Source organism: Garra rufa, chromosome 7, assembly GCF_049309525.1.
Source record: "Garra rufa chromosome 7, GarRuf1.0, whole genome shotgun sequence".
In the NCBI taxonomy this organism is placed as follows: Eukaryota; Metazoa; Chordata; class Actinopteri; order Cypriniformes; family Cyprinidae; genus Garra; species Garra rufa.
In genome coordinates this window covers 39864555-39891131 of record NC_133367.1, presented here as the reverse complement: position 1 = coordinate 39891131, position 26577 = coordinate 39864555, and the positions used below count along the sequence as shown (strand labels likewise).

At 37.7% G+C, this 26577-nt stretch overlaps 1 protein-coding gene across 2 annotated transcripts in view; it reads right to left on the bottom strand.

Moving 5' to 3' along the window:
• The window catches only part of dag1 (dystroglycan 1), a 43093-nt gene that overhangs the window by 15139 nt on the left and 1377 nt on the right, over nucleotides 1-26577 (bottom strand). Inside the window, exon 1 of one of the 2 annotated variants that reach the window (XM_073843946.1) lies at nucleotides 26405-26554. The exons of the other annotated variant lie outside the window; for it this stretch is intronic. The gene's annotated coding sequence lies outside the window, so the exon portion shown is untranslated. Of the gene's footprint in view, nucleotides 1-26404; nucleotides 26555-26577 lie in introns of those variants that run through there. 2 annotated transcript variants of the gene reach the window in all.

Here is a 26577-nt window from a genome sequence, read left to right as displayed (position 1 = left end):
GCTCTCGAGTCCTCGCGTCCAACCTATGAACGAGGGAAGCGGATACAAGAGGGGTGAGGCGGACTCTCACGCTCCCTGCGTTCTGTGGGGGTTCGAGAGGAGCTTCTTCAGAAGACTCCCAAACAACAACAATGTAGGTTCGACTCACCCTGCTATCCTTCGGAGATTCATTCCGAAAGCCAGCAGGAAAGTTACTCCTATAACAGAGTCCAAATAATCAACAATCGTTTTCAAAGTCAGGTTTATTTTAGGTCGCACCCAGACGCCGACAAAACACCTTCTGAGAATGTTTAGATAATCACTTGGTGTCTTTCTAAGACATATGGTGGATGGAAAAAACATGAATTCTACTGGGAGCGATAATATTGTGATAGAACATAAGGTGTGTTTGCAGGTTACGAGTAGGAATTTCAGAGAATGTTTTGTTATTTACGCAACCGCGTGCGAGCCAAGGATCATCAACGGTCGACAAACTGCTGGGAAGCTGCCTCCATAGATTTTCAGATAAAAATAAATTCAAATCAGATTTGTTCAGTTCAATAAGCCATTCACTTCAAGTCACCACTGTCTGAATCATTGGGATTTAGTGTCCGAAGGTAATCTGTGCTGGCTCTCAGGTTTAGAGTCTTTTGGAAAGAGTCACTGAAGTCCAAAGTCTCTGACTTTTTTGTTTCCAATAGTGGAGAATTTATAATAACTGCTGACGTACCTCACAGGCCAACAAATAAATCTGCCAAAAATGTGTTATTCAGATTTTGCAAGGAGTGAAGATAGTCTCATTTTTCTATTTTCACATACCAAACAAAGTGTTTGAAATGTTGCAATATATATATATATATATATATATATATATAAATAAACAAACTTATGTTCATAATTTCCTAATACTTCTGGATTTAAAGTGAACCATTCATACTAAAAATGTAGAAACTTGCCTCTGGACCTATTTTACTTTCCAACAAGCCCTGTTGTTGTGCAATCCCTCCCCTTTAAGTCAATTCCTGATGGATAAGCCCTACCTTGTTAGATAGTTAGAAAAGCCATGCAAGTACAAACGGGATGTAAGCGGGTTTTTGTGCGTTTACACACAAAGATTAGAGAACTGTTGTTCATGAATATGCTACTATTGAGACACCCACACCCACGACTTCCTTCAGAGAGGCTCTATCAGAAAAAAATAAAAAACACTCATTCTTTAAACATTCCACACCTCAGACAGGAGATTATCATGCTGGTTTGTAATACCTGCCAAACACGTGCGTTAAACGCCGCCAATCCTCCTGTTTTAAACTTGTTAAGTCAATCGTATTTGACTTGAACTGTGGACCAAAGATGAGAACTCCACCTCCTGCCGAAAACCCTGTCACCTTTTTACAAGGTGCGTATTTTTTTTAAAGAAATGCCTGAAGCCTTATCGCACATCATCGACGCTGACAGGTATGGCTGGAGGTACAGTCAGCAGCATGACCCTCTTCAGCTTTCTGCACTTTTCCACTACAGTCCCACCATTGAGCATTCACAAAGAGCCTGATGGAATTGGCAGGTACATGAAAGAACTTAAACCTCATCTCCGGTTACGGATAAAGATGCCCTTTCAGCTCTCAGGAATGGCGGGCTGCTCTCGAAAAGGTGGAAAAAGAGGCCTATCACAGCATTCCTCCCTTGATCAGCCCGGCACAAGAAGCACCATTGGTCGCAAGAATCCTGCTGCCAGACTCACCGGCAGTGGACTCGGACCTTTTCAGCAGTCAAACGTGACCCAAGGAGACTTTGAAATGGACCTTTCTGCTCTAAAGACAAAATGGAAATCATTTCATGCGTGGGAAAAAAAAAAATGGGGATCTTCAAGGCTAGTCTCCACATGCCAGCACAACTACAGAGGCCCATTGTGTTGGAGGCCTGAAACAGTCAAGTGGGCGCTCCGGGAGATTAGGATTTGACAGGGATGTATGTCGGTTGGGGGAGAGGGCAAGCAGTAATAGGTTTGCCGACAACAGTGCAGTTGGCAAAGGGGGAAGAGCGCCCTTTGCCCTGGTACCATGGTGACACCTCTTGTCCATCACCCCCCAGGCGCTTATGCTATTGGACAAGCTTATAAAAGGCATTGAGTCACGCATTCCAGCTGGAGCAAGTCACCGATGTTTACTCCCAGCCTCTAGCTTTGGGAAAAAAAAGCCAAGGTGTCTCATTAGATAGATCCAAAGTTTTTTTTTTTTTTTAACTTTGTTGAAATGAATCAAACTAAAAGTTTGATCTTGAGACAAAATGGTTGATGATTCTTAGAACAAATATTTCACTCATCTGTACCTGGATAGACTAGACCTGCACACCTACCTTTTCTAACCCTCGGAGCAAATACAGAATTGACTGTTGATGCCATAAAAAACACATTTACCAAAGCTCCCAGCTGAAATATAAATGCGCCGCAAGAGAGATCTGAAGAATATGATATAAATAAACATCAGCGACTGAAAACCCAGTAACCCGATGTACGCAAGGTGATGTCAAGTTTATTTTTCAGGATTTTGAAACTAGAGCCTGGCAAAATACAAAACTCAAGCAATATTCCGCTATTAAAATGCTTCAAGCTGAGAACTGAGAACATGACCACAGGCAAGGTGATCTCAAACAGGAATTTTATTCAAGCTAAACAAACTCGATTTTTTTAAACAAGCAGGGAGAGTAAACTGCCTTGAAGTTACGTTGTCAGTTTCTTGTTTGTGCTGAATTATAGGAAGCAGAACTTGGGGAGAAAGGTGTGCACCAGATACCCTTTTGTTCTTTAAGTTATTAACTTCTCATTTGAGTAGGAAGTATTCATAAAATATTAAACAGAGGGAGAGATCCCGAATTTCATTAGAAGCCATCGGCAACAGCTCGCTAAGGTCAATTCATACTCCATGTCTGTATTTCCCCACACTGGTGTTGGCAAGCCACTTGACGCTACGGCTTTAAATAGCAATCACCCGAAAGTACAGCCAAAACAGTAAAACCCTGCGATGCTCTCACTGTCATAGTATTAGTTCAGAGAGTCCCTCAGCAGTAGCCCGAAGTTCTTCCCATTATAGTGTGGTATGCACCCTCAGCAGGGTCAGAGGTTATAACCACACTCCTCATTTGGTGAGTGAGTAACGGAGAGCGGGCCTCTCCCCGAAGAGCCTGACTGCGGTGATTAATGACTCCGATACGGTGCCATCAATAGCACGCTGTACGCGTGAGCAGTCAGCCTGGATGACCGCAGCCCCTGGAAATCCTCCAGGAGCCAATCAGAACGCTCGCTTTCGCCTAAGCCCCGGTCAGCTCAAAGCTGACCTTCTCCACTTCGCACTGTACTCCTTCCCCACCCTGCTCTGACATAGCTGAGCCGTCTATTAATGGCAACTGCAGGGCATGAGCAAAAGAAGATAGAGGCTGGCTAAAGAAGTCATTCATGACTGGAAAACCAAGCCGGCCCTGGCAACAGGATGAAAGTCGCCAATGCAGCCCAGACTCTGGCCAGTTTACTTGAGCAAAGACAGTAAAAGATATAAATAGAAAGAGCTCATCCTCTCATTTTACTGCGACTGGAATGATTAATGAAACGTTTCTATTTAAAACAACAGTCAAGGTCTTCAAACCTTTAAACAACTCATTTATGACTTCAGCAATTATTGTTAGTAGTAGGGGTGGGTGACATGACCTAAAATTAATATCACGGTATTTATCATCTTTTGAACGGTGAAGTCCCGGTCGTCCCGATTGCCACTCTGCCCCTGGTATAGGCTACAGGCCCGACCTTTCTTCACAATGTTTCACCAGTCGTTTAATGGCCACTCCCTTTTTACCTACCACCTGCAAAGCTAATACGAATATGTTTTACTTTTTTTATTTACAACAAGATATAGTATAAGGACAGGTATTCAGACCACAACTGAACGTTTGAAGAAAATTTAATGCCTTATTATTTAGAATTAGCTATTATTGATGTAAATGCAGCCGTTCAAGGCACATAATTGATTTATTACGCGGTATTGACGGTATTAGAAAATCCATGTTGTGGCGCAATGTCACACCGGTGATGACTATGACACCGGTGTAACGCCCACCCCTAGTTAGCAGTGGATAATGATGTTTAGGTGTTATTTTTAGTTTAGGGACCAATTCTTACCATTAACTAGCTGCTTATTAGCATGCATACTACTAGCATATTGGTTCTTTATTAGTACTTATAAAACACATATTAGTGCATTATTCTGCATGACCATCCTTTAGATCTCCAATCCCCACTTATACACTTAATAAATATACACAGTACACACATATACATAGTATGCAAAGACACACTGTTCTCTAGTTTGGTGTTGCTGGCTCAGGAGAAAAGCATTCACGTAGTTACTGTCTATGCAGAGTCAGAAAGCTCTCAGATTTCATCAAAAATATCTTAATTTGTATTCCGAAGATGAATGAAAGTCTAACGGGTTTGGAACGACATGAGGGTGAGTAATTAAATCACAGAATTTTCATTTTGGGTGAACTATGCCTTTAACAATAACTTACTAAGTATTATTTTTATCAAGGCAAAAGTCAGAGCAGTTCTAGATTGGGTCTGAAAAACTACAGTGTTAAAATTCCATGGCATTTCAAGGTTTGATCCTTTGACAGAAGAGAAATCATTGGAAGAGAAGGAGCACTGGGCCAGGAAGCGGCACTGACCCAAAACCTGTTTTTCTGACTCGAGCGTCACTGGCTGAAGTGTCTGGAGCATGTGGGCTAACCCTTAGACCATGGCTCTGACATGAACATCTTTTATCTTTGGAAAAAGTTGCTTTGCTAAGAAAACAAAGCAGATAAAGGGGCTTACACAGTAGAGGAATGCAAAATATGTAAATGGAATGAAATCAAATAGAAATTTTAATCAGACATCGGTTGTTTGTCGTCACACTGCATAGTTAAAATTCACAACTTCTAGTTGCATTATGTCATATTGCGTCTCTCTATGTCCTTCTGACTCACTATCCCCTGAAATCGAATTTGCTCTCTGACGCAGAGTAAACTCCAGTGTGCAGGCATGCCAAGAACAGCGACCATGTTATGTCCCTTAACAATTCAATTTATGAGATGCATGAGTGAATCTGGGTGAGCCTTTGTGGTCCACGACAGGAAAGAACGGCATGGGGTAAATCCATATTAAAACAACAGAGGAAAACAAAGCACCGGTGCAGCTGGGGGGTGGACCATCACACCCAGGGTCCTTTTTAAAAGAAAGTGCCCTTGCAAACAAACAGGTCCAAGCATGCTTGTAGAGCAAACATGAACCGAAGGACCCGTCAGCATCCCGATACTTGAGAATGGGGTGTGGAAGACATATTGACCCCACATGCATGCCTGCAACAATAGGTGTCTTCAGCCCCTCCGGCTTATTACAATGACTCCATCTCGAATTTCGACGCCCACCTGTAGGCCACTGCAAAATATGTTTTTAAAAACCAGGCTCTTAAATGGATGTCGCAATTATGTACACCCCCGCTTTCCCTTATCGCGTTAATAAGCAATGAATGCATTAGAAGCATCAAAAACAAAGCTATCGGATAATGCAGGAACGGCGCAACTTGATTTTTCAGCTCGTATCTTGCATGGAAAGCAGCGTTTGATGCCTCTGTGCTTTAAGATATAAAAAAAAGCCAGGGTAGCAGTGCTGTACACCTCTCTAATGCGTTTTTAATTTGATGACGAGCTAAAATGAATCGTGAGAAACAATTTAGGGAATTGCGCCGCTTTCCCAAACGAGAAGGAACGCATGTTCGCCTTGATTAAAACTCGCTAAAGTCAGACGTCAGCTCTTTCTCTCAGACGGCTTGTGAAGAGTCTGACTGCGCTCCGTTTTAGAGCTTCCTCGGTTGCCTGTAATTATGCGACAGCAACAAAACGATTACGAGATTACGAAAAAAGGTCACACTTGTTAAATCCTCACACTTTGTAGGTAGCGGGATAATGCTTTTCAGCATAAAGCACTACTTGTTTCAAACACCAAAACACCTTGCCTAGTTTAAGACGCTATAAATAAATGAGAAAAGGGAAGCACTGTACTTCAAGATCCGATTCCCTTAGATGAACAGCGATAGCCTACATCCAGGCTACACAGTGCAGTCTCAGAAGGTTAACAGTCAGTCCTCCGACTGATTGATTGTATTACCGAAATGATTGTCCTGGGGCAGTCATTTCGGAGCAGAACTTCACATGCCATCCTTAAATCGGCTCTATAAATCCAATGTGGCCGGGAAAAGATGCAACTTGAATTTGGCAAATAAATGACACTTGCTTCTCCAAATAAAAATCACACAGGGCAAGAGGGGCCTCTGTAGAAACACCTTTGCAATCACGCCTGATGAGCTCTGATCACCCAAAACGACCATCTTGAGAGAATAACCACTCTTCTCACAAAGAAAAGAGCAAACCATAGAGGGCACTCTGGGATCTACGAGGGGCTGCTTCACTGGCAGGTGCTTTTTAGTTAGGGGCGGATCAAATTCTTGTTAAAGACCACCAGTTAAAAAAAAAAAACACAATCTGGGAGCAGATAGACAATTGAGGCCAGTTGGTAGAGGATACCAGTGACAGCTGGGAACCCCCAGGCTCCAAACATGAACCAGGACACCATCCTGACCCAAAAACACTCCAGAGATGCACCCCAAATGCTAGAAGGGCAGCCCCCTCCCCAATTCCTGGAACAATTTATGGTTGCAAGGATTGATTTCATGTCTTGGGGACAGACAATGGTGATATAGAATGACGACCAGCTAAGTCAACAGTAATGTGGCATCTTTGAGTAAAACTTGGCCTTGGTTTTATTTGTTAGCATTTGATTGGGATAGAGATAGGTCCCCATGACTTGCGGTTTTGTGTACTACACATAAACTAAAGCACACATTACACTCACTGTGTTTTCAGCCTCTGCCGCCTCAATATACGAGTACATGAACTCATAAATAATTGTTAAAACTGCTCTGAGAGTCACTCCATGAGCATTTTACCCATTTCATTTCATAGACTTAAAGATCTTCACAGCAACCTGGCAAAAAAAAAAAAAAAAAATGACTTAATGTAATGATAATACTACTGCTAACAATACATGTAAAAAAAAAAAAAAAGTGTACAAAAACAAGAAATGCACAAAAAACTTACACAATCCAGTATTTCCGAAATAAATAAATAAAAAAAAAGAAAAAAATAAAAGCATTTAAATAAAATCAATTAATTAGAGATGCTTTTGATCATTAACATTTAATTAAACCATTAAAATGGAATCAAGAAAATTAACAGTAGATGGAATTTCATATAAATAAATAAAACAGAGAAAAAAAAGTATTTCATAGGGCCTTAAAAATGTTTTTGCTAAACATTGAATAAATTCTTGTTAAATTATGTAAGTTTTATGATTATTAATTAATTAGACATGCTTGTTGATAAACATTCTTAATCAGAATCTAGAAAAAAATAAAAGGGAAAAAAATGGAATTCAAAAATACTAAATCTTTCCCTCAAAGTTGTCCAGTATTGTTTTGGTTTTAGGACAAAACTTTTGATCCACTTCAAATGTTAACTACTGTATATATTCAAATGATTTTATATGCTTTTGATTATTAAAATTGAATTAAACCATTAAAGAAAATCTGGAATCCAGAAAAAATTGAATGTTGATGGAAGTTAATGGAACATGGGGGGGGGGGGTCATAGGACCCTAGGGTTGCAACAGTTTTTAGAAACATTCCAGGAATTTTCGAAAACTTTTAGAAAGTTTTTGGAAATAATTCACACCTAGATTTGACTGCATTACAAAAACAGCCTCTGCTGCTATTATATACCAATGATATATCATACATCAGTATAAATAAATACCACATTGTTCATGAAATGTGAAGGACTAATACATTCCTGAAATAACTGTACACGATTAATTGTTGCCCTGCAAATCGAAAGATGTCAACACAGCCATTTAAGTTTAATCCAACTGTTATTTCAGGAATGTCCTTCACATTTCATGCACAATGTGGTATTTATTGTAAGTTTGTGTTTATAATATATATGTGTGTGTTCTGTATATATTTATTATGTATATATAAAGAGACACACATACAGTGCATAATTGATATTATATATAAACATTTAATATACAAACATAACATAATTTTTCTTAAATACATAAACGTGTGTGTATTTATATATACAGTACACACAAATTATATACCCAAAAACTTTACTTAAGATGCAATTAATCGCGTAAGTATTAAAATGAATACTTTTTCCCTGGAAGGATGTAATGAGGTGCCCTAACGAATCATTCTCAGTAAGACCAGCAATGTGTATTACGAAATTAAAAAGGGTCCATTTTTAATTCATGCTGACTGTAAGACAAGCTGACACCCAGGTTCCCCTGGAGTTTGCAGAAACGCACTGCATTCTGGGAAGGCTTTGGGATATTGATATACAGTGCATAAACGCAGGATAGTCTTCAGCCACCCAAACAAAAGTGCAAAAAAAAAAAAATCTTCATTTTCATCACCAAGGCGGCTGTAAACAACAAACACACATACAGACATACTTCCAACAAGGTCAAATAAAAAAAAAAAAAAGAATCACAAGGCGCCAGAAAAACCTTATCAGCACAACACAAAACAGATAAAGCCTCTCCGTGAATGATGAACCACAAGGTAGGAGAACCAAATCACCTGCCCTAATGAATCGGAAATGGCGCTATGCTAAACTGCCCAAAAAAAGAGAAAAAGATTAAATTAGATACAGCAATAAAACCCCCGTTCAAGGACACGAGAAACTGTGAATGATACAGCTCTTAATTCTGGCAGAGTCGAACCCAAAACACACACGTAGCCTGCCCTACGAATTTATCAGCGTTGAAAATCTCATTCAGGTTTCAGAATATCACGGATGAAACCGTAAGATGGCCAGATGGCCCTCCTTCACACGAGCCGGCCCTAACGCCGCTTGGCAGCGAAGGACAGGAGTGAATCCGCAATATCTGTGAATGAGCTGCAAGGTCTTGAGGTGCTGGGACTGTCACATTCGCCACACAGCTACGGATGGCCTAGAAGGGCAGACGTGAGGAATATGAGAGGTGCTGGAGTTTGCTAATGTGCGAAAAATTAAGGATAAAGCATTCGGTGCGTACAACAAATCAGCATTTCTGATTTGTTGTGTCTGTGGCCTTTCTCCTTGCATAAAACGCAACCTTAAAGCTTCAAAGTAGATCAGTGTGTGTTCAGAACAAACAACAGCACGGTGAAACGCGAGGACCTCGTTTTCAGCTTTGATCAAAGCCAGCGTTTTTCCAAACAGTAAGCAAACTCGTTTCTGCAAGAACGGTAGTGCCCTTAACCCTAAACAGGGGTGGCAACAGATGGCCGGAGAGACATAACCAACGATTTGTTTAACAGAAACACTGTTCAAGATCAATGGCCTGTGTCAATAAACACCTCGCAGTAGACGTCAACAACCCGACTGTGTATTTAACGTAGATGCGGCGATACACGTGGGCTCAGGTTAGGCAATAACACCGCCTCTCAAGGATATCTTCTGTTTGTTATGAAACAGGGAGGGCTCGAACTGTACCCTGCGGACACGGACACAAAACAGTGCAAATCACTGATAACGCTGTGCCGAGATATCCGTGATACTTCAGGAGCCTACGCCAGTCGAAGAGCTCATAGGGTTTTTTTGTGTTCGGGAAAACATTTCCTGAAATATAAGTCACATAAATCAAACGCACCGAGATATTAGAAAAACAAGAAGCAGCCGAATGCGAGCGCAAACTATAAATAATCACATTCAGAGACTCTTTTTCGGATGACAACCCCGGGTGATCCTATTCTTTTTTTGTGGGGTGCTTAAAGAGAGCTGCAATTTCGACCTGAAACAGGGTAAAAATTGCTGAAAATAACTAATACACTGTACCAAGAGACTTTTTTCTTCACAGTGATGGCTTTTCCCACAAATTTCTGCAATGTACTCAGTCCAGAACGCTTGCAGACTCCTTCATTCATTCATTGTGTAAATAATTTCAGTCTTCGGTGTGATATTCATTTTGTTTTTACAAATTTAACATTTTTATGCATATATTTAGGTCCCGAGCACTGGTGGTTGCTCTGTTTATTATTATAATTATTATTATTCCCAAAATTAAACGTATTTTGAGGGCCTAAACATGCTCAAAAACTCATGAAACTTTGCACATACATCAGAACTGGCAAAAATGTACGTCTAATAGGGGTTTCAGAAGTGGGTGTGGCAAAATGGCTCAAGTTTACACGTTCAGCGGAGTGCGTTTTGAGCTACGCTTCACATACATGCACGAAAATTGGTACACACATGTAACACACCAATACGTACAAAAAAGTCTCTTGTAGCGAAACATGAAACCCAACAGGAAGTTGGTTATTTAAAATTTTGCCATTTTCAGGCATCGTACTTGAACAAACTCCTCCTAGAGATTTATTCAGATCAACATTTGGTCAGTCTAATCTAAAGGCTAATGTGACGTTAAATTGCGAAGATCGGTGAAGAGTTTTTGTTGAAGGGTGTGTCCGTAGTGGCCTGACAGATTACCATGTTTCGCCATTAAACAGGAAGTTGTTATAACTCAGGCATACAATGTTCGATCTGCCCCAAACTTCACATGTGTGATAACACTCCTGACCTGAATATATCAACATGTCCACATTCAGTTATAGTCATAGCGCAACCTGCTGGCAACAGGAAGTGGCATGTTTTACGCTGCAACAAACTCCTCCTAGAGATTTAATGATATCAACATTAAATTTGGTCAGTCTAACCTAAAGGCCTTTGCGATGTTAAATTGCGAAGATCTTGAGTTTTCGTAAAACTATGAAAAAACAAATTCTGTAAAATGAGACCATTTTATCAGCTTACTCCAATGTATGTGAGTAGGGCACCATTTTTATCTCAAATAATCTCTAATATGCTGTAGAGCTGATGGGGTTAAACTGTGGTGAACTAATTGTCAGCAAGCTAATACAGGATTTGTTAAATGTGTGAAAATAAATCAGTAACACTTTCTTTTTCAGCAAAAACACTTCTAGGAAGTAAGCATACAATGCTATATTTAATATAATACGCTATGTGTGACTTCGAACCACAAAACCAGTCATAAGGGTACATTTTTTCAAAATTGAGATTGTCTGAGATCGTCAATGTTTGGTGGAGATACAACTATTTGAAAACCTGCAATTTGAGGGTGCAAAATGATCAAAATATTGAGAAAATCACCTTTAAAGTTGTCCAAATTACATTCTTAGCAATGCATATTACTAATCAAAATTTAAGTTTTAAAATATTTATGGTAGGAAATTTACAAAATATATTCATGAAACATAATATGTACTTAATATCCTAATGGCATTTCTGGCACAAAAGAAGAATTTATCATTTTGACCCATACAATGTATTTTTGGCTACTGCTACAAATATACCCGTGCTACTTATGACTAGTTTTGTGGTCCAGGGTCACATATTATATTAATAAACTGCACACCATCTTTTTTTTTTTTTTTTTTGCAATCATTCTTTTAGAATTATTATTCATGCAGCTTTAACAACGTAATATTAATTGAAAGCCTACATGGAATGGCCTATTTGTACTTATAAAAATTAATTTGTCACACCGCAGAGGCGTTTAAAATGAACTAGTGGTGATTAAAATGGTGAAAAATTTGATAACCAGGACCTGACAGCCTACACTTTTTGTTATTCAAATAATGTTTTAACAAAAAGATGTTTTATTTTCTTCTCTCCCTGACAAATGCAAAAATAAATGTGCTTCTTTTATTATGTCGTTGTGTGGCAAATTGAAAATGTTGGTAGGGCAAGTAAAAAATAAATAAATAAATAAATAAATAGTGGCCTGACTGGGACAGAAAATGAATTAATGAATGAATGAATATTTTGTTTAATCTAAATATAAATGGCCAGAATATAATAAAATACAAATTTAAAAAATGAATGAATGAACGAATGAATGAATGAATGAAATACATAAATAAAAATAATATAAAATGAAATATAATCTAAAAACAAATATAATAATTTTATTGTCTGTTGTGTAGGCATTGAAAATATTGGCAGGGCAAGTAAAACAAATAAATACTGGCCAGACTGGGACAGAAAACAAAAACAATCAAATAAATAAAACAAAATAAATTAATAAAATATTTATCTAAAAATAAATGGATAAAATGAAATAAAATATAAAATGAAATAAAATATAAAAACAAATTGTATTATCTGTTGTGTGGGCATTGAAAATGTTGGCAGGGCAAATAAAAAATAAACAGGGACAGAAAACAAACAAACAAATAAAAAACAATAACAAACAAATAAAATAAATAAATAAAAATTATAACAAATAAATATTTATCTAAAAATTCATCAATAGAATAGAATAAAACACAAATTTAAAAGATAATAAAATATAATGAAACAAAACGAAATAAAATAAAATAGCTAAATAAATAAAAATATTGAATAGAATACAAATAAAAAAAAAAAAAAATGAAAATAAATAAAATGAAATAAATACAAAAATGTATTTGTTTATCTAAAAATAATGACCAGAATAGAAATAAAAAAAAGAATAAAACAAATTTAAAAAAAAAAAAAAGTTGAACTCTGTAACCAAGGGACAAATTCAAAAGACTTAATAACTGCAGTCAACGTAAGTGGTTTGTTGGTGGAAAAACTTAACATGACTGATGTTTGGAAATCTAAAAACCTTGAACCAGATCACTGAATAATAAATAAATAACTAAATAGAAATCAATTGAGGTGTATGAGAAAAATTCTTTATCTTCGTTCATTATTTCAGCCTCATCCTTCTATCCTTGCCTACATTTCTATGCCGTCCCAGCCACCCACTTCCTGCATTTCATTCATTACCGAGATAATACTCTCAAAAGCAATAGCGTCTTTCTCCTCGCGGACATGCATTCCTAAAGCAGCCTTACCTTGAAAAGGTAAAACTACCTTCCCACACACTCGAACATCTCAACAATGCAGCTACACCCTTTCCCACTGCAAGCTCTCTATGTGACAAAATGGACGCTACCGGGATCGCAATCTGTTAGGCTTTACACTATGTGAGAGAAAACGTGAAACCTGGTGGTCTCACATGTGGAAAAAGTCTCCACAGACACCAGAAGGTGTGAAGACACAGTGGTGTTGACTTGTAAGAAATAACACACACGCGTTCCTCAGGTTCCTCCGCGGTTCTGCTGTATTTACTAGGTCAGCACGGCGAGTTATGAACCAGCTGGAAGGTTAGTCTGTTTGTCAGCGTCAAACACACCTGGTCTGGCCCACTTCTCCCACCTCCGTGTGTCTCTTTAAAGCACTCGCTATCAGAGGCTAAGATCTCGACACCAAAGTCAGCGTGATGTTTGCTGTCCAAGTTGTTTAATGATTAAGGACTGCTGGGTTAGATGAGGCCTAACTATTTATTATTATACAGCCTAGAAAGTGAGCTCAAAATGTACAACTAAGGATTAGGTATAATAACAAGAAACCTGGATAAAGTTTGTCAAGGTTGGCTTGAGAAAGCCTAGCTTAAAAGTTTAAAGCAGCTGTAAAAGCTTAAAGTTTTGAACTTTATGTAGATAGATTAGATGATTAGCATGTTGCTAGCATGATTAGAATGTAGTTAACATGATTCGAACATTTTTCTAACATGTTTAGTATGTATCTAGCATGATTAGCAAGTTGCTAACATGTTTCTAACATGACTAGCAAGTTATTAGCATGTTTTAACATGATTAACAAGTTGCTAACATGTTTCTAGCATTAGCAAGTTGCTAGCATGTTTCTATCATGATTAGTAAGCTGCTAACATGTCATTAGCATGTTTCTAACATGATTAACAAGTTGTTAACATGTTTCTAACATTATTTGCAAGTTGTTAGTAGTTTCTAACATGTTTCTATCATGATTAGTAAGCTGCTAGCATGTCATTAGCATGCTTCTAACATGATTAGTAGTGTGCTAGCATGTTTCTAACATTATTAGCAAGTTTGCTAGCACATTTCTAATGTGTTTATATCATGATTAGTGAGTTGCTAACATATCATTAACATGTTTTTAACATGATTAACAAGTTGCTAGCATGTCATTGGCATGTTTCTAACATGATTAACAAGTTGCTAGCATGTTTCTAACATGATTAACAAGTTGCTAGCATGTCATTGGCATGTTTCTAACATGATTAACAAGTTGCTAACATGTTCCTAACATGATTAACAAGTCGTTAGCATGTTTCTTGCATAATTAACATGTTACTTGCATTATTAGCCTGTCATTAACAAGTTTTTAACATGATTAGCAAGTTGCTAACGTGTTTCTAACATTATTAACAAGTTTGCTAGCACGTTTCTAACATGTTTTTATCATGATTAGAAATTTGCTAGCATGTCATTATGTTTTAGCATGATTAGAAAGTTGCTAGCATGTGTCTAGCATGATTAACATGTTACTTGCATTATTACCACGTCATTAGGAAGTTTCTAACATGTTTCTAACATTAACATGTTTTTATGATTAGCAAGTTGCTAGCACGTATCTAACATATTTCTATGATTAGCAAGTTGCTAGCACGTATCTAACATATTTCTATGATTAGCAAGTTGCTAGCACGTATCTAACATATTTCTATGATTAGCAAGTTGCTAGCATGTTTCTAGCATGATTAGCACATTATTTACATGTCACGACAAGTTACTAGCATGTTTCTAGCATGATTAGCAAGCTACTAGCATGTTGCTAACATGTTACTAGCAAGGGAGTCAAGGGATTCTGAGTTCAAGTTTGAATTTTGACAGTTGGAGTTTGAATATTTGAACTTTCCGTCAATGTAAGTCTATTTTTTTAATGATTTTTTATCTTCAATTTTATGAAAAAATATAAGTGGGAATAGTCTGAAAAGATACAGCACACTGAGTTCGGTGGTTCTAGCTTGAAAGCTCTAGGAGAAGTAGCGTTCAGCAATTTAGTGTAAGAATAATAATAAAAAGCTTAAGTAGAAGATCAGTAGGTTTGCTTTCTCTGCCAACCTAATAACGATGTTAGTCTTAAACATCCATAATGAGCCATAAAAATGAAGAAAACTGCAATTATTTCTGAAACTCATTGGATTTACAGTAACATCCACAAGGTGCGATTCCTCCAAGCGATATCCCGCAAATTGACAAGTAGTCCAGCATGAGGACACCCCTCCTCCTCCTCGTCCTCCACACCAGTGCCATTCAGAGAAAATTAAATTGACGGATTTAAGATTCACGAGGAGTGGACGGAGCGCGGCCCCGGCACATGCCCTGAATTTTAAACTCTAATCAGACCCCCTGCTTATTGCCCACACTGATTTCAAGTGGCGGTGGAAATGGGCTAGATGACCACAGAGACTCGGGGATTTTTCTTGGAAAGGTCCGTTTTTCTTCTGAGCTCTATTATAAGGGAGAAGATAAAGGAAACGTCTCTAAATGTGAAAAGAAAGAGCGGACGACTTAGACCAAGGACGTATGAATGTTAAAACAGTGATCGATAATAAGCGTTAAAAACAGAGAGGAATATTCCAGAGCGGGGCCTGCTGAAAGAGGGTTAGGATTGCACGAGGGCGGTAAAGGGTGCTATTTTTGCACGTCATAAAGTCAACCCACCTGCAATAGTGGGTTAAGAGTTTTTCCACTCTAAAGCATTGGTTGGTTTTGACTTTGGGGCCGCCCCCATTGCCCACAAAAACACTTTAAAGCTACATGACTTTTCTTGTTGGGTGTCATTTACTGGATAAGAACTGAAAGATTTTGTCATTCAATTTCTTGGTCCCTATGAAATCAGTAAAAAAAATAAATAAATAAAAATCCCAAAAAAAATCTGTTAGAATTTTTCTCCAAATGACAGTTTTTCCACTTTAAAACAGAGTCTAGAAAAATTAAAGCGAAAAAAAGAAATTCAGAAAAATGGATTACGTTTATTAATTTTTTTTTCTGTTTTATTGGTTAAAGTATATTAATCAAAATGCTATTTAAAATTTTAAACTTACAAGTTTAACAAAAAAAATTACATTAAGGCCCCATGAAATACTGTTTCTATGAAATCGGTTTTGTTTTTCCGAAAAAAAAAAAAAATTATATTTTTCCAAAATCATTTTTTTCACCCTCATTTTAAAAGAGTCTAGAAAAATTAAAGCAGCAAAAAGAAAAAAAAATGCAATCCAGAAAAAGTAATTCCATTGTATTCCTCTAAACTGTTTTAATGGCCACATTAAATAATATTAATCAAAAAGAATGTCTAATTAACTGAAATTTAACAAGTTTAACAAAAATTACATTTTTATGGCCCTATGAAATACTGTTTCTATGAAAGTCAGTTTATTTTTACCAAATTATGTTTTTTTTTCCCCATTTTAATTTTTCTGGATTCCATGTTTTAGACTCTGTTCAAATGGTTCAATTAAAAATATTAATTGATAAAAATAAATGTATTACATTAATTGAAAGCATGAAACTTGTGTACAATTGAACAGCATTTTATTAAAAGTCCCTATGAAATACTTTGTTTTTCCTTTCAAATTCAGTTTTAGTTTTATTAAATTATGTGTTTTCCATTAATCTTCTGGATTCAATTTTAATAATCAAAATTCATTTTTCTCTAGAAAAATGTAAGCGGGGAAAAAAAATGTAATGCAGAAAATTTTCTAGACTGTTTTTATGGTTAAATTTTTTTTTTTTTTAAACAGCAATTTATTAAACGTTGAACAAAAATCCAAATTAATAGATTTTATTTGAAAAAAAAAAAAAAATAGTAGGGATGCACCGATACCAATCGGTCGATAAAGCTTGCGCGTTTTGTCAGTAAAGCCGGTTCTGTAATCAGCGGTAAATGCCAACAGGTGCGTGATTTCACGTTCAGCCGTATATACTACACACAGCCGTTGTTTACCGACGAGCTGCGCATAGCAATGTTCATTATCAGTGTGAAAGTGCGCAGCTCGTCGGTAAACAACGGCTGTGTGTAGTATATATGGCTCAACGTGAAATCACTCACCTGATGGCATTTACCGCTGATTACAGAACCGGCTTTACTGACAAAATGCGCAAGTTATCGACCGATAAGGATCGGTGCATCCCTAAAAAATAGTATGTATGTATGTATGTATGTATTTATTTATATTTTCAGTAATACTGTGCTGTGTATTTACATTTTTCTGGTAAATATTTTTTTCTAACAACTATTCTTTAAAAATAATGTTTTAACAATAATTGTATTATTAGTAGTAGTAGTACCGTTACAATTAAGTAATACATTTCTGTCACAATTTCTTCAAGTCAAACCAAACTTTTATTTTGCCAGGTTGCTGTTAAGACCTTTACGTTTTTGTTTGTATATGAAATGACAATAGTTTTTCTCAAAAGTAACAGTAAAATACACCCAGAAAAAGTAGTAGTAAATAAACTGTGCATCTGTATTATTCATTCACGCAGAACATGCAGAATGCATATCTAGTATTTTAGCAGCTTAATATTCACAGACACTAGTTCATAATGCGTTGATTTAAGTGTACTGACCTACTTTTGGATTTATTCATATTCATCATGTTAATTACAAAAACGCCCATGGATTTTCAAAATGTTATTCATTTCTGTGACTTCTCCAGGTCGAGAAATCAAACTTTTATCATTTCCAAGTTTGTGGTTTCCAAGACCATGTGAATCCTGGTTCTTCAACGGAATAAAACGGTTGTAAATTTAAAATCACTTTAAGTCATCTTGACACCCTCAGGTTAATAACCACTACTCTTCAGGACGATAAGCAGATGCACAGTACATGTGCACCATGAAGACCAGAAACAAGCACATGCTTAAACCGAGGCCTAGATTTATGTTTCACCCTAAATTAGCTTTCCACTGCAATAAGTAGCCGAGGACGGAAAGAAAACATCCCGGCCAAATCATAAAAGGTTAATGCATCATTGTTTAAACAGCAAACTGTAAATCACTAACTCCAAAGTAGATGTTTTCAAGACCTGAGGTGTGCACGTGACTACTACTTTTGTGAGCGTGCAGGTGGCCACAGTACAACTGGCACTCTAGCTCGCTCTTTACGGTTTACCGGGCTAATCTGTTAACAAACGTTGACTGTTTTCCCCCGTCCTCTACTAAAAGTAGTAGCAGCAGCTCTAAGCTCACTCAAGGCAACTCCACAATTACCCTCCTAAAGCATTCTCGCAAGATCACGACAGACAGAGTCGCACTTGGGTAAACAGCAGGCAATTTGTGTGGGAGTCAAAGATCAACTCAAAGCAACGGCTCAGTAGGGGTAAACAGAGAGCCTCCCTTCATCCAAAAGGCTGCTGGACACAAATTGGTGCTTGCAAACATTAAACAGGCCCAATGTTTCATTTTCCTCTCAAATCCTTAAACGCAACCCCCAACTGTTATCGATCAGCCAGACACAACATCAGGCATGGTAATATGTAAACAACATCTTTAAAAATCAATATTATTGCATTTGTAAGCAGGTAATTTAAGTGTGTCTGCGCGAGGTGGCCTTTATCTGCCCAGTTTCTCCCATCCAGAGCTGACAACATGTCTCAGTCTCCAGGCCATCGCGTTAACATCCTATGCTACATTAAACTCGCGTTTCGACAGCGCGCTGAGCTAGTGAATCACGCCGTCTTCCCTGTAAGACAGATCTTCCCTCCTGTTTTCCCTCTGCTGAGACCACAGGCCAGGACGTCTCCATTGAGCCCATAGAAACCCACCTGAAGCGGGAACTCGCCGATGAAAAGCTGCTATTTTTTAATCGCCGCTTCGTGTTCGAGGTGCGTGGAGGAAAAGGTTGCACGATGTACTCGAAGCCCAAAATGTCAAAGTGCAGCTTCGGTCTAAAAGGCGTCCGACACCACGGAAAGTCTTGACCTGAGCTGTGCAGCAGAATCACAGCTACATGAAACAACATGTTGGGTCGGGGTTTTTTTTCCCTTTCCTAACACGGTACTTTTTTTGCTTTTTCGCTCCAGTATTTCCTAAAAACAAAGTGTGAAGCTGTTGCTTTTGGTTTTGCCCTTTACAAATATTACAGCTTGCATAGCTGAGCTTGCAGAGCTTGACACAAAAACCATCTAAGCGATGGTCCTACATAAAGGAAACAACAAGCACGTTTACTTGGCATGCAAATGATTATACTCTTTAATTTAGTGTCTTACTAAGATAAGACTTAAAGAGATAGAAAAAAATGGTCCACTGTATCGTGAAGGGGGATTAAAAATAACATACACTGATAAATTAGGATGGCCGACATACAGATAGACGCGATAAACTGGTCGAAACTTGAAAAACAAAATTATCGTCTCTACTAAGTTAAAGTTTATCTGGTTTATCCTTTTTTAAAAAGTGAATGTGCTGTTAGTCACGCCATGAACTGTGAAATTTCGTCTAAAATTTGGGCACTGTAACAACCTTATTTCCAGCAAAATATACCTATATTACAATATAGTTATTACTGGTCCTCAAAGCTGAGAGCCTTTTTCCAGCGGTGCGATATTCTAGTGATAACAGCATTTCAACATTTGATATTACTCCGCTTGTGGTATTTTTCACAGCGAGTGTCATGGCATTTGCCCAAATCCACTACAGTTTCATAAATAATACTGTTTTTGTAATTTTAAGAGAATGTAGTAGTTCATGACACACACTGAGATGAAATTTTAGTCATATCGCCCACCTATTTAATATTTTTTTACTTCATTTAGTCACCCTTCTGTTATTGCAAACCTGTATGTTTTAGTGAGAAATGTTGGTGTGTTGCTGTTATTAATTCATAAAAGTCAATGGGGTCCATCGTTGTTGTTCAAAATATCTTCAACAAATGCACTGAGCAACACTGTCTTCAGAAATCACCCTTAAAAGATGAAAGGATATTAGTGTTACGACAAAGATAACGCTTTCCTCAGCGGACATTTAAACTAATGCTATCAGATGCAGTTCACAATCGATCAGTCCATCTCTCTCTCATATCTATACAGTCATCAATATACAGCCATATCTCACGTCTATGAGTGTAATATTGCATTTATACAACAGTTCGACAGCATGAGTGCGTAAATACTTAAGAAAAAACAAAACAACAAAGTGTCTTTAAAAACCCTCTTTTGTGCAAAACTACTTCCTTCCGCCATGGATTCAAATCTAAATCAACAGTTTAACAGTTGAGCACAAGCCTGTGCTACTATTTCCAAAACGTCACTTTAGAACTAGTAACAAATGTTGAGTCGCTTTATTGAAAGCTTATTGTATTACTGTAGTAAAAGCTCACTGTATTATTATTATAGTGGAGTATTATGACAGAGAGAGATGGACTAATCGATCATGAACTGCATCTGATAGCATTAGTTTGAATGCCCGCTGAAGAAAGCGGTATCTTTGTCGTAACACTAATATCCTTTCATCTTTTAAGGGTGATTTCTGAAGACAGCACTGCTCAGTGCATTTGTTAGCTGCGTCAAGCTGTTGTTGAAACTAAAAATAACTTCACGTAAATTTTACAGTGTAAAAATCTTTACTGCTGACTGTTAAAAGCAGCCTCTTATCGCCATCTAATGGTGGAACAATGTAACTAAAAACACTGTTTCTCAATACTAAACACTTTTAAATACTTCTATTATTTATATATAATACAGTATTAAATACTATTATTATTATTATATACAATGTAATTTATTGAATAATAATAATTCAGTCAAACATACACAGGCAGCGCTCTGACATACAGCATTCAATTTACATAAACATTTTGCCAAAACTATCTTCTCTGTAACAAATAATAGTTTAATCAGACTAAAGATTACCCATTAGATTTACCTAAAACAAATTAAATCTCATGTTTAACCACTATAGTGACATTAGAGCCAGCGGTAAATTGCACAAGATCTGGCCGAGGTGAGGCGCTCTCGGGCGGATTCATGAGCGCTGAAGGGTCGCTCATGTCCGAAAACAGCAAATCTTTTTTAAAAGACGCTATCTTTATTAACCAACTGCATATTTGAACTATAAGAACATTATCGTCTGAAGACCTGTTAAAACTACATTTTCGTGACACAAAAACAGTATTATTTATAAAATCACAGTAAATCGGGGCGCCCGCCGATACAATTACAAATGGTGAAACTGCTATTGGAGTTCAGATACCACTCTATCATCGTACTCTTATAAGGCAATTAGATTCGAGTCCTAGAAAGAACTGTTATATAAATATGAATATACACCATTGTTCATTCTGGTCCTAAATCTAACTGGCTGAGCCTTTTCCAGCGGTGCGATATTCTAGTGATAACAGCACTCCAACCATTTTTCACCATTTATATCACTCCGCTTGCGGTATTTCTTACAGCGAGTGTCATGGCAGATGCCCAAATCCACTACAATTTAATAAATGATAGCGTTATTGTTTTATGGAATGTAATTTAAGCAGTGTTGTTTTCGTCAACGATGACGACGCCACTTTTTTTCATGACGATAACGAGACGATGACGAGATAAAAATGGCTCGTTGATGACTAAAACATGACGAGACGTGTGTGAGTTTTCGTTGACGAGACGAGAATAGACGAAAATGTTAGTGGGTGGTCCATCAGACGTTTAAAATGCATGACATTTCCGCTTATTGTGCATGCCAATTAAAACTTAAAAAGTATCTGACGCTATGGCAAGCCGTTTTAGCATTAAATACTCTTTGCTATACTAGTATGGCAAGCCGTTTTAGCATTCCATCCTTGTTTGTCTTTTATGTTCTAAAACATACCTTCATTATTGTAATTATTGGTGAAAATAGTCGATCCGGAAGCTCACATTGTGTTGAACTATAGATCTGCTATTTTCAGAACTTATAAGTGACACTACCCAACAGCAAAATACTTACTGACCTACATTAATTTGTTAAAAGACTACCTTTTTCCCTTTTTTTGACTAAAACTAGACTAAAACCTTTTTGACTTTTCGTCGACTAAAATTGGACTAAAACTATCACATATAGAAGTGACTAAAATTTGACTAAAACTAAGAAGCATTTTAGTCCAAAAGACTAAGACTAAATCTAAGATGGTTGTCAAAAACAACACTGAATTTAAGAGCTTTTTAAGTGAGAATGTAGTTGTTTAGACTTCAAATATGAGGTTACTGTAATTCCTTTAGTCACCCTAGCCAATGGGTTGCATTGTTGTTCTTCAAAGTATCTTCTTTTGCACACAGAAAAACACACAGAATTTTTGAATGAATGTACAACAGGCTGAATTGATTGCAAATCGTTTCAAAAAACATTAAAAATGAAAAAACATGACGGTTTACTGACGTCAGCGAAAAGATATTAACGTGCGCCGCTAAATCGCTGACAATAAGAACGAGGGCTTGTATTAAGAAAGCAAACAGGGTCACGTTTGATTTCCTGTCGACTTTAAACCTCGGTGAAACAACTGGTCAATTGTGGCGTTACGGCACACTAGGAGATTGCAAACTAAGCTCGGGCCACACGGGTAAAGCAACGTGGCAGAACATTAACTCATTAAGCAAACGCACGTCTCCTTGGCGGGACCGCATGTTATTGCATATTATAGGAGCGCACAGTATTTTCGACGGAAAATCTATTTGCTCGGTGCCAGTCAGGAACACTGATATTTCTCCGGCTTTCTTCTTCTCGGCTCCACACCTCTGCTGATGATGCAAGTCTTATCACAGTAGCGATAGTACGCAGCCTTGCATTAGAGCCGTTTCCCGCTGCCTTTAAAGCCCCCTCCCTCAGAACAGAGCCCCAGGGTTATTTACAAGCAGTGCTACAGAAATCTAGGTTAGGCTGCAATTGAAGTGTGAACTATTGCACACTGCAGCAGACAGTGCCTCCAAAGACTGAAGCAGCTTACTGGAAAATAAACAAGAGATCTCCATGTGTAAAAAAAAAAAAAAAAAAGACGTGCCAGCCACCGACTCGGGCTGCGGCGTCATCTCAAATCCAATCACCCTGCAAGATTACGTGTCTGATTACGAAAGCACAGGAGTTATGAGAGGTCCGGTGCATGACTTCACGCGAGCTGCACGCTGGGAGATTTTCTCCAGGGTGCGTCTTTTCCATGCGGCCTCGCCTCACTCTCAGCACCGGTGCGCCGTAATCCAAGTTTAAGTCTTTATTTGTGCAAAGCCCAAATAGCCACTTGACGGACTCGACCGTGCAATCATCTACAATAAACTTTCATGGGGGGAAAGCACCTCATACTTTGTCTATTTTTAAAACCCGACAACAACGGAGTCACGTGTGCGAGAGATAAATCAATACAGTCACCCTCTGCTAACGTTTTCCGAGCGCAGAAGGACTGCACCGTAAAAGGACGCTTTACAAGGTACACCAGGAATAAATATCCTCGTGGACTGGTTAGCTCAAACAAATTAAGGCATAAATGAACATGCAATTACAGAGCCAAGAGAGTTCTTCTCAGGGGCAAGTGAATCAATAACACTTGACAAGTGCAACAGTACAACAGGCCGGAACATCTTCGGCAAGACGATCAGCCCAAAGGGTATTGCAATACCTGCAATCGCAATTAAATTAAGGGCACCTGAGAAAAAATTGGACTAAATTAGTTCTCCCACCACAGACGTCCTGGTGCGAGCTAGTACGAGTATGAAACTGAAACTCGCAGAAGAACGTGAAACACAACACGTTGCACCAGAAAAAAAGGAAAGAAGGCAGGCAGGAAGGAAACTTATACCTGTCCTCTAATTTTATCCCCCTTTTACTCACTGGATTTTCCCTTGGGAAGGAATGAGGGGGTTGCAGAAAATAGACTCAACTACATGCCAAGACAGAGATATGGCCTTATTCCAGAACAACTCACTTCAAACCTCGTTTAGATGAGACATTCGGTGACTAAACGACCAACCGACTCAACACTGAGAATGTGGGTGTTTTTTTTTTTGTTGTTTGGTTAAAATCTGGTTTTGACACGACTAAAAACTGGAGGACAGTACATAATGTTCAGTTTCTTTATTAGGTCAACTGTTAGTGACCACTCTCAATAAGTAGCTTATTTACATAAAATTCTAACCATGATGTTCATCATGTCATGCTTTTTTATTGCTGGTAACTTATGATTATTTAGACATTATTGATTTAAAAAGCACAAAAGCTGGTTTAAAGACATTACCTGTCAAAAGTTTTTGAACGGCCTTTATTTATTTTTGTGTTAAAGAAGTCTCTTCTGCTCTCCAAGCCTATATTTATTTGATCTCAAGCACTGCAAAAACAGTAATATTGAATTGTGAAATATTTTTACTATTCAAAATAACTGTTTTCAATTTGAATATATTTTAAAATGTAATTTATTTCTGTGATTTCAAAGCTGAGTTTTTAACATCATTACTCCAGATCCTTCAGAAATCATTCTAATGTGCTGCTCAAAAAAAAAAAAAAAAAATTTTATCATCATGTCGAAAATAGCTGAGTAGAGTGAGTTTTTTAGGTTTCTTTGATGAATAGAAAGTTCAGAAGAACAGCATGTACCTGAAATAGAAATCTGTTGTAACATTATAAATGTCTTTATCATCACTTTTGATCAATTTAAAGCATCTTTGCAAAATAAGTGTTCATTTCTATTTTATTCCAGATAAATGCATCAAAAAATTCTGAAAAAAAAAGTACTCAGCTGTTTTAAATATTGGTAATAATAATAAAAATGTTTCTTGAACAGCAAACCAGCATATTATAATGGTTTCTGTAGAATCACGTGACATGAAGACTAGAGTAATGATGCTGAAAATTTAGCTTTGATCAAAGGAATAAATTATATTTTAAAATATATTCAAAAAGTGTTTTACACAGTAAAAATATTTTACAATATTACTGCTTTTGCTGTATTTTGAATTAAATAAATGCAGGCTTGGTAAGCAAAAGAGACTTCTTTAAAAAAAAAAACATTACTGCTCGAAAACTTTTGACTGATATTTGTATCCAAAACAATACTAATTGATCTTCAAGATCAGTTCAAGAGTGTTTAGTTACTACAGAATGCTGATTTTTTAATCATTGTAAACACACAAACGACATTACAAACGATGTATTTACACAATATTTGTCGTCCACAATTTCACCCCTGCCTTTGTTGATGTTTAGCTAAAAACTGACTACACTTGGACAGCACTTTCATAGTCGCTGAGGAGCATAAGATGAAAAAGTCAAATATTGAAGGATAGCGTGGAAACCCAATGTCTGGCTTGCTCATGGAGGTCTTCACGTCCCTTGACAAGAAGGGAAAAAAACCCTCACACAGCTGAAAGGTTTAAAAACGTCTCCATGGAGAGGCAGACGTGATGAACATGCTAAAAAGCCAAACAAGCCAATAAGTAAAGAAAAAAAAATCCTCCTGGTTCATTAGTGCTACACACTGAGGTTACTTTGTTACGTCTGTATAAGGTTGAAGAGGCAAAAACAAATTCACAAAACCCGTGAGAGAACCACAGTTTGTTTTAAACCCAAACGTCTTTCACGCACATTTCGTTACTAAAACCTCAGACACAACAAACAATACTACATTATTTACATCGCGCAACGACAGATCAAAGCTAAACCTGAGGTGTAAACACGATTAGAGAGACGGTGTGTTACAAAAACACAATCTTCAAAAGTCTAGGACTCAAGAAAGAAACCAAAAATCAACGCGGAAATGCAATTCGTCTGCAGTGTATTTTCCATAACATGTGCTATAACAGATCTAAACCCTTTTTTCGCTTATTGATTATATGTTTGTGATCGATAACATCTAAAACGACCCAATAATGTCGTTAAAATCGCAATAAGTGGAATAAATTACCAGGTAATGACAAGAACGAGAACGTTAACGTTATACCGGAAACAAGTCACCTATATCGCTTTTCCAGCTTATAAATGAAAGTCAGGTCATCGACATTAAACGATAACCAACTTGACAGATTAATTAATCAGTCAACCTTCATTTAGACCTCCGAAAATAAACGGAGGGTCGTTACCGATGGGCAACTAACGTTACACCTATACGGTTCGTTCACAAAACGCGAACAAAAGCGACGTTGATTCGAATCTAATCTAAACATCCGAATCAAGCGATTCAAACGCAACGCGACGTGACGCGTCGGACGCGACGCGACAACCTAAACGATTACAAATGAAGCGTTGCGGTTTGTCGCGTCGGCGTCCAGTGTACGTGGGGGTCTTACACCTGTTTGCATTTGGTTTGTATTAGAAGCGTCAGTGTCTCTGCAGCACAAACACAGCCAAGCCTAAAAATATCGCTCGAATTCAGCCCGACTGTCTCCGGTGCCCTCTACGCGGTGTCTTACCTCGGTCGAAACGGATCGGCGTCACATCGCAGCTATTATAATGTCTGGATAGCAAGCTTATAAACGCATCCGAGCGCAAGGAGGAGAAGAAATCTCGCCCTTCTACCTCTCTTCTCTCTCCATCTACACGAATCAATCTGCACACACACACTTTCACTGTCCAGCCTCGAGAC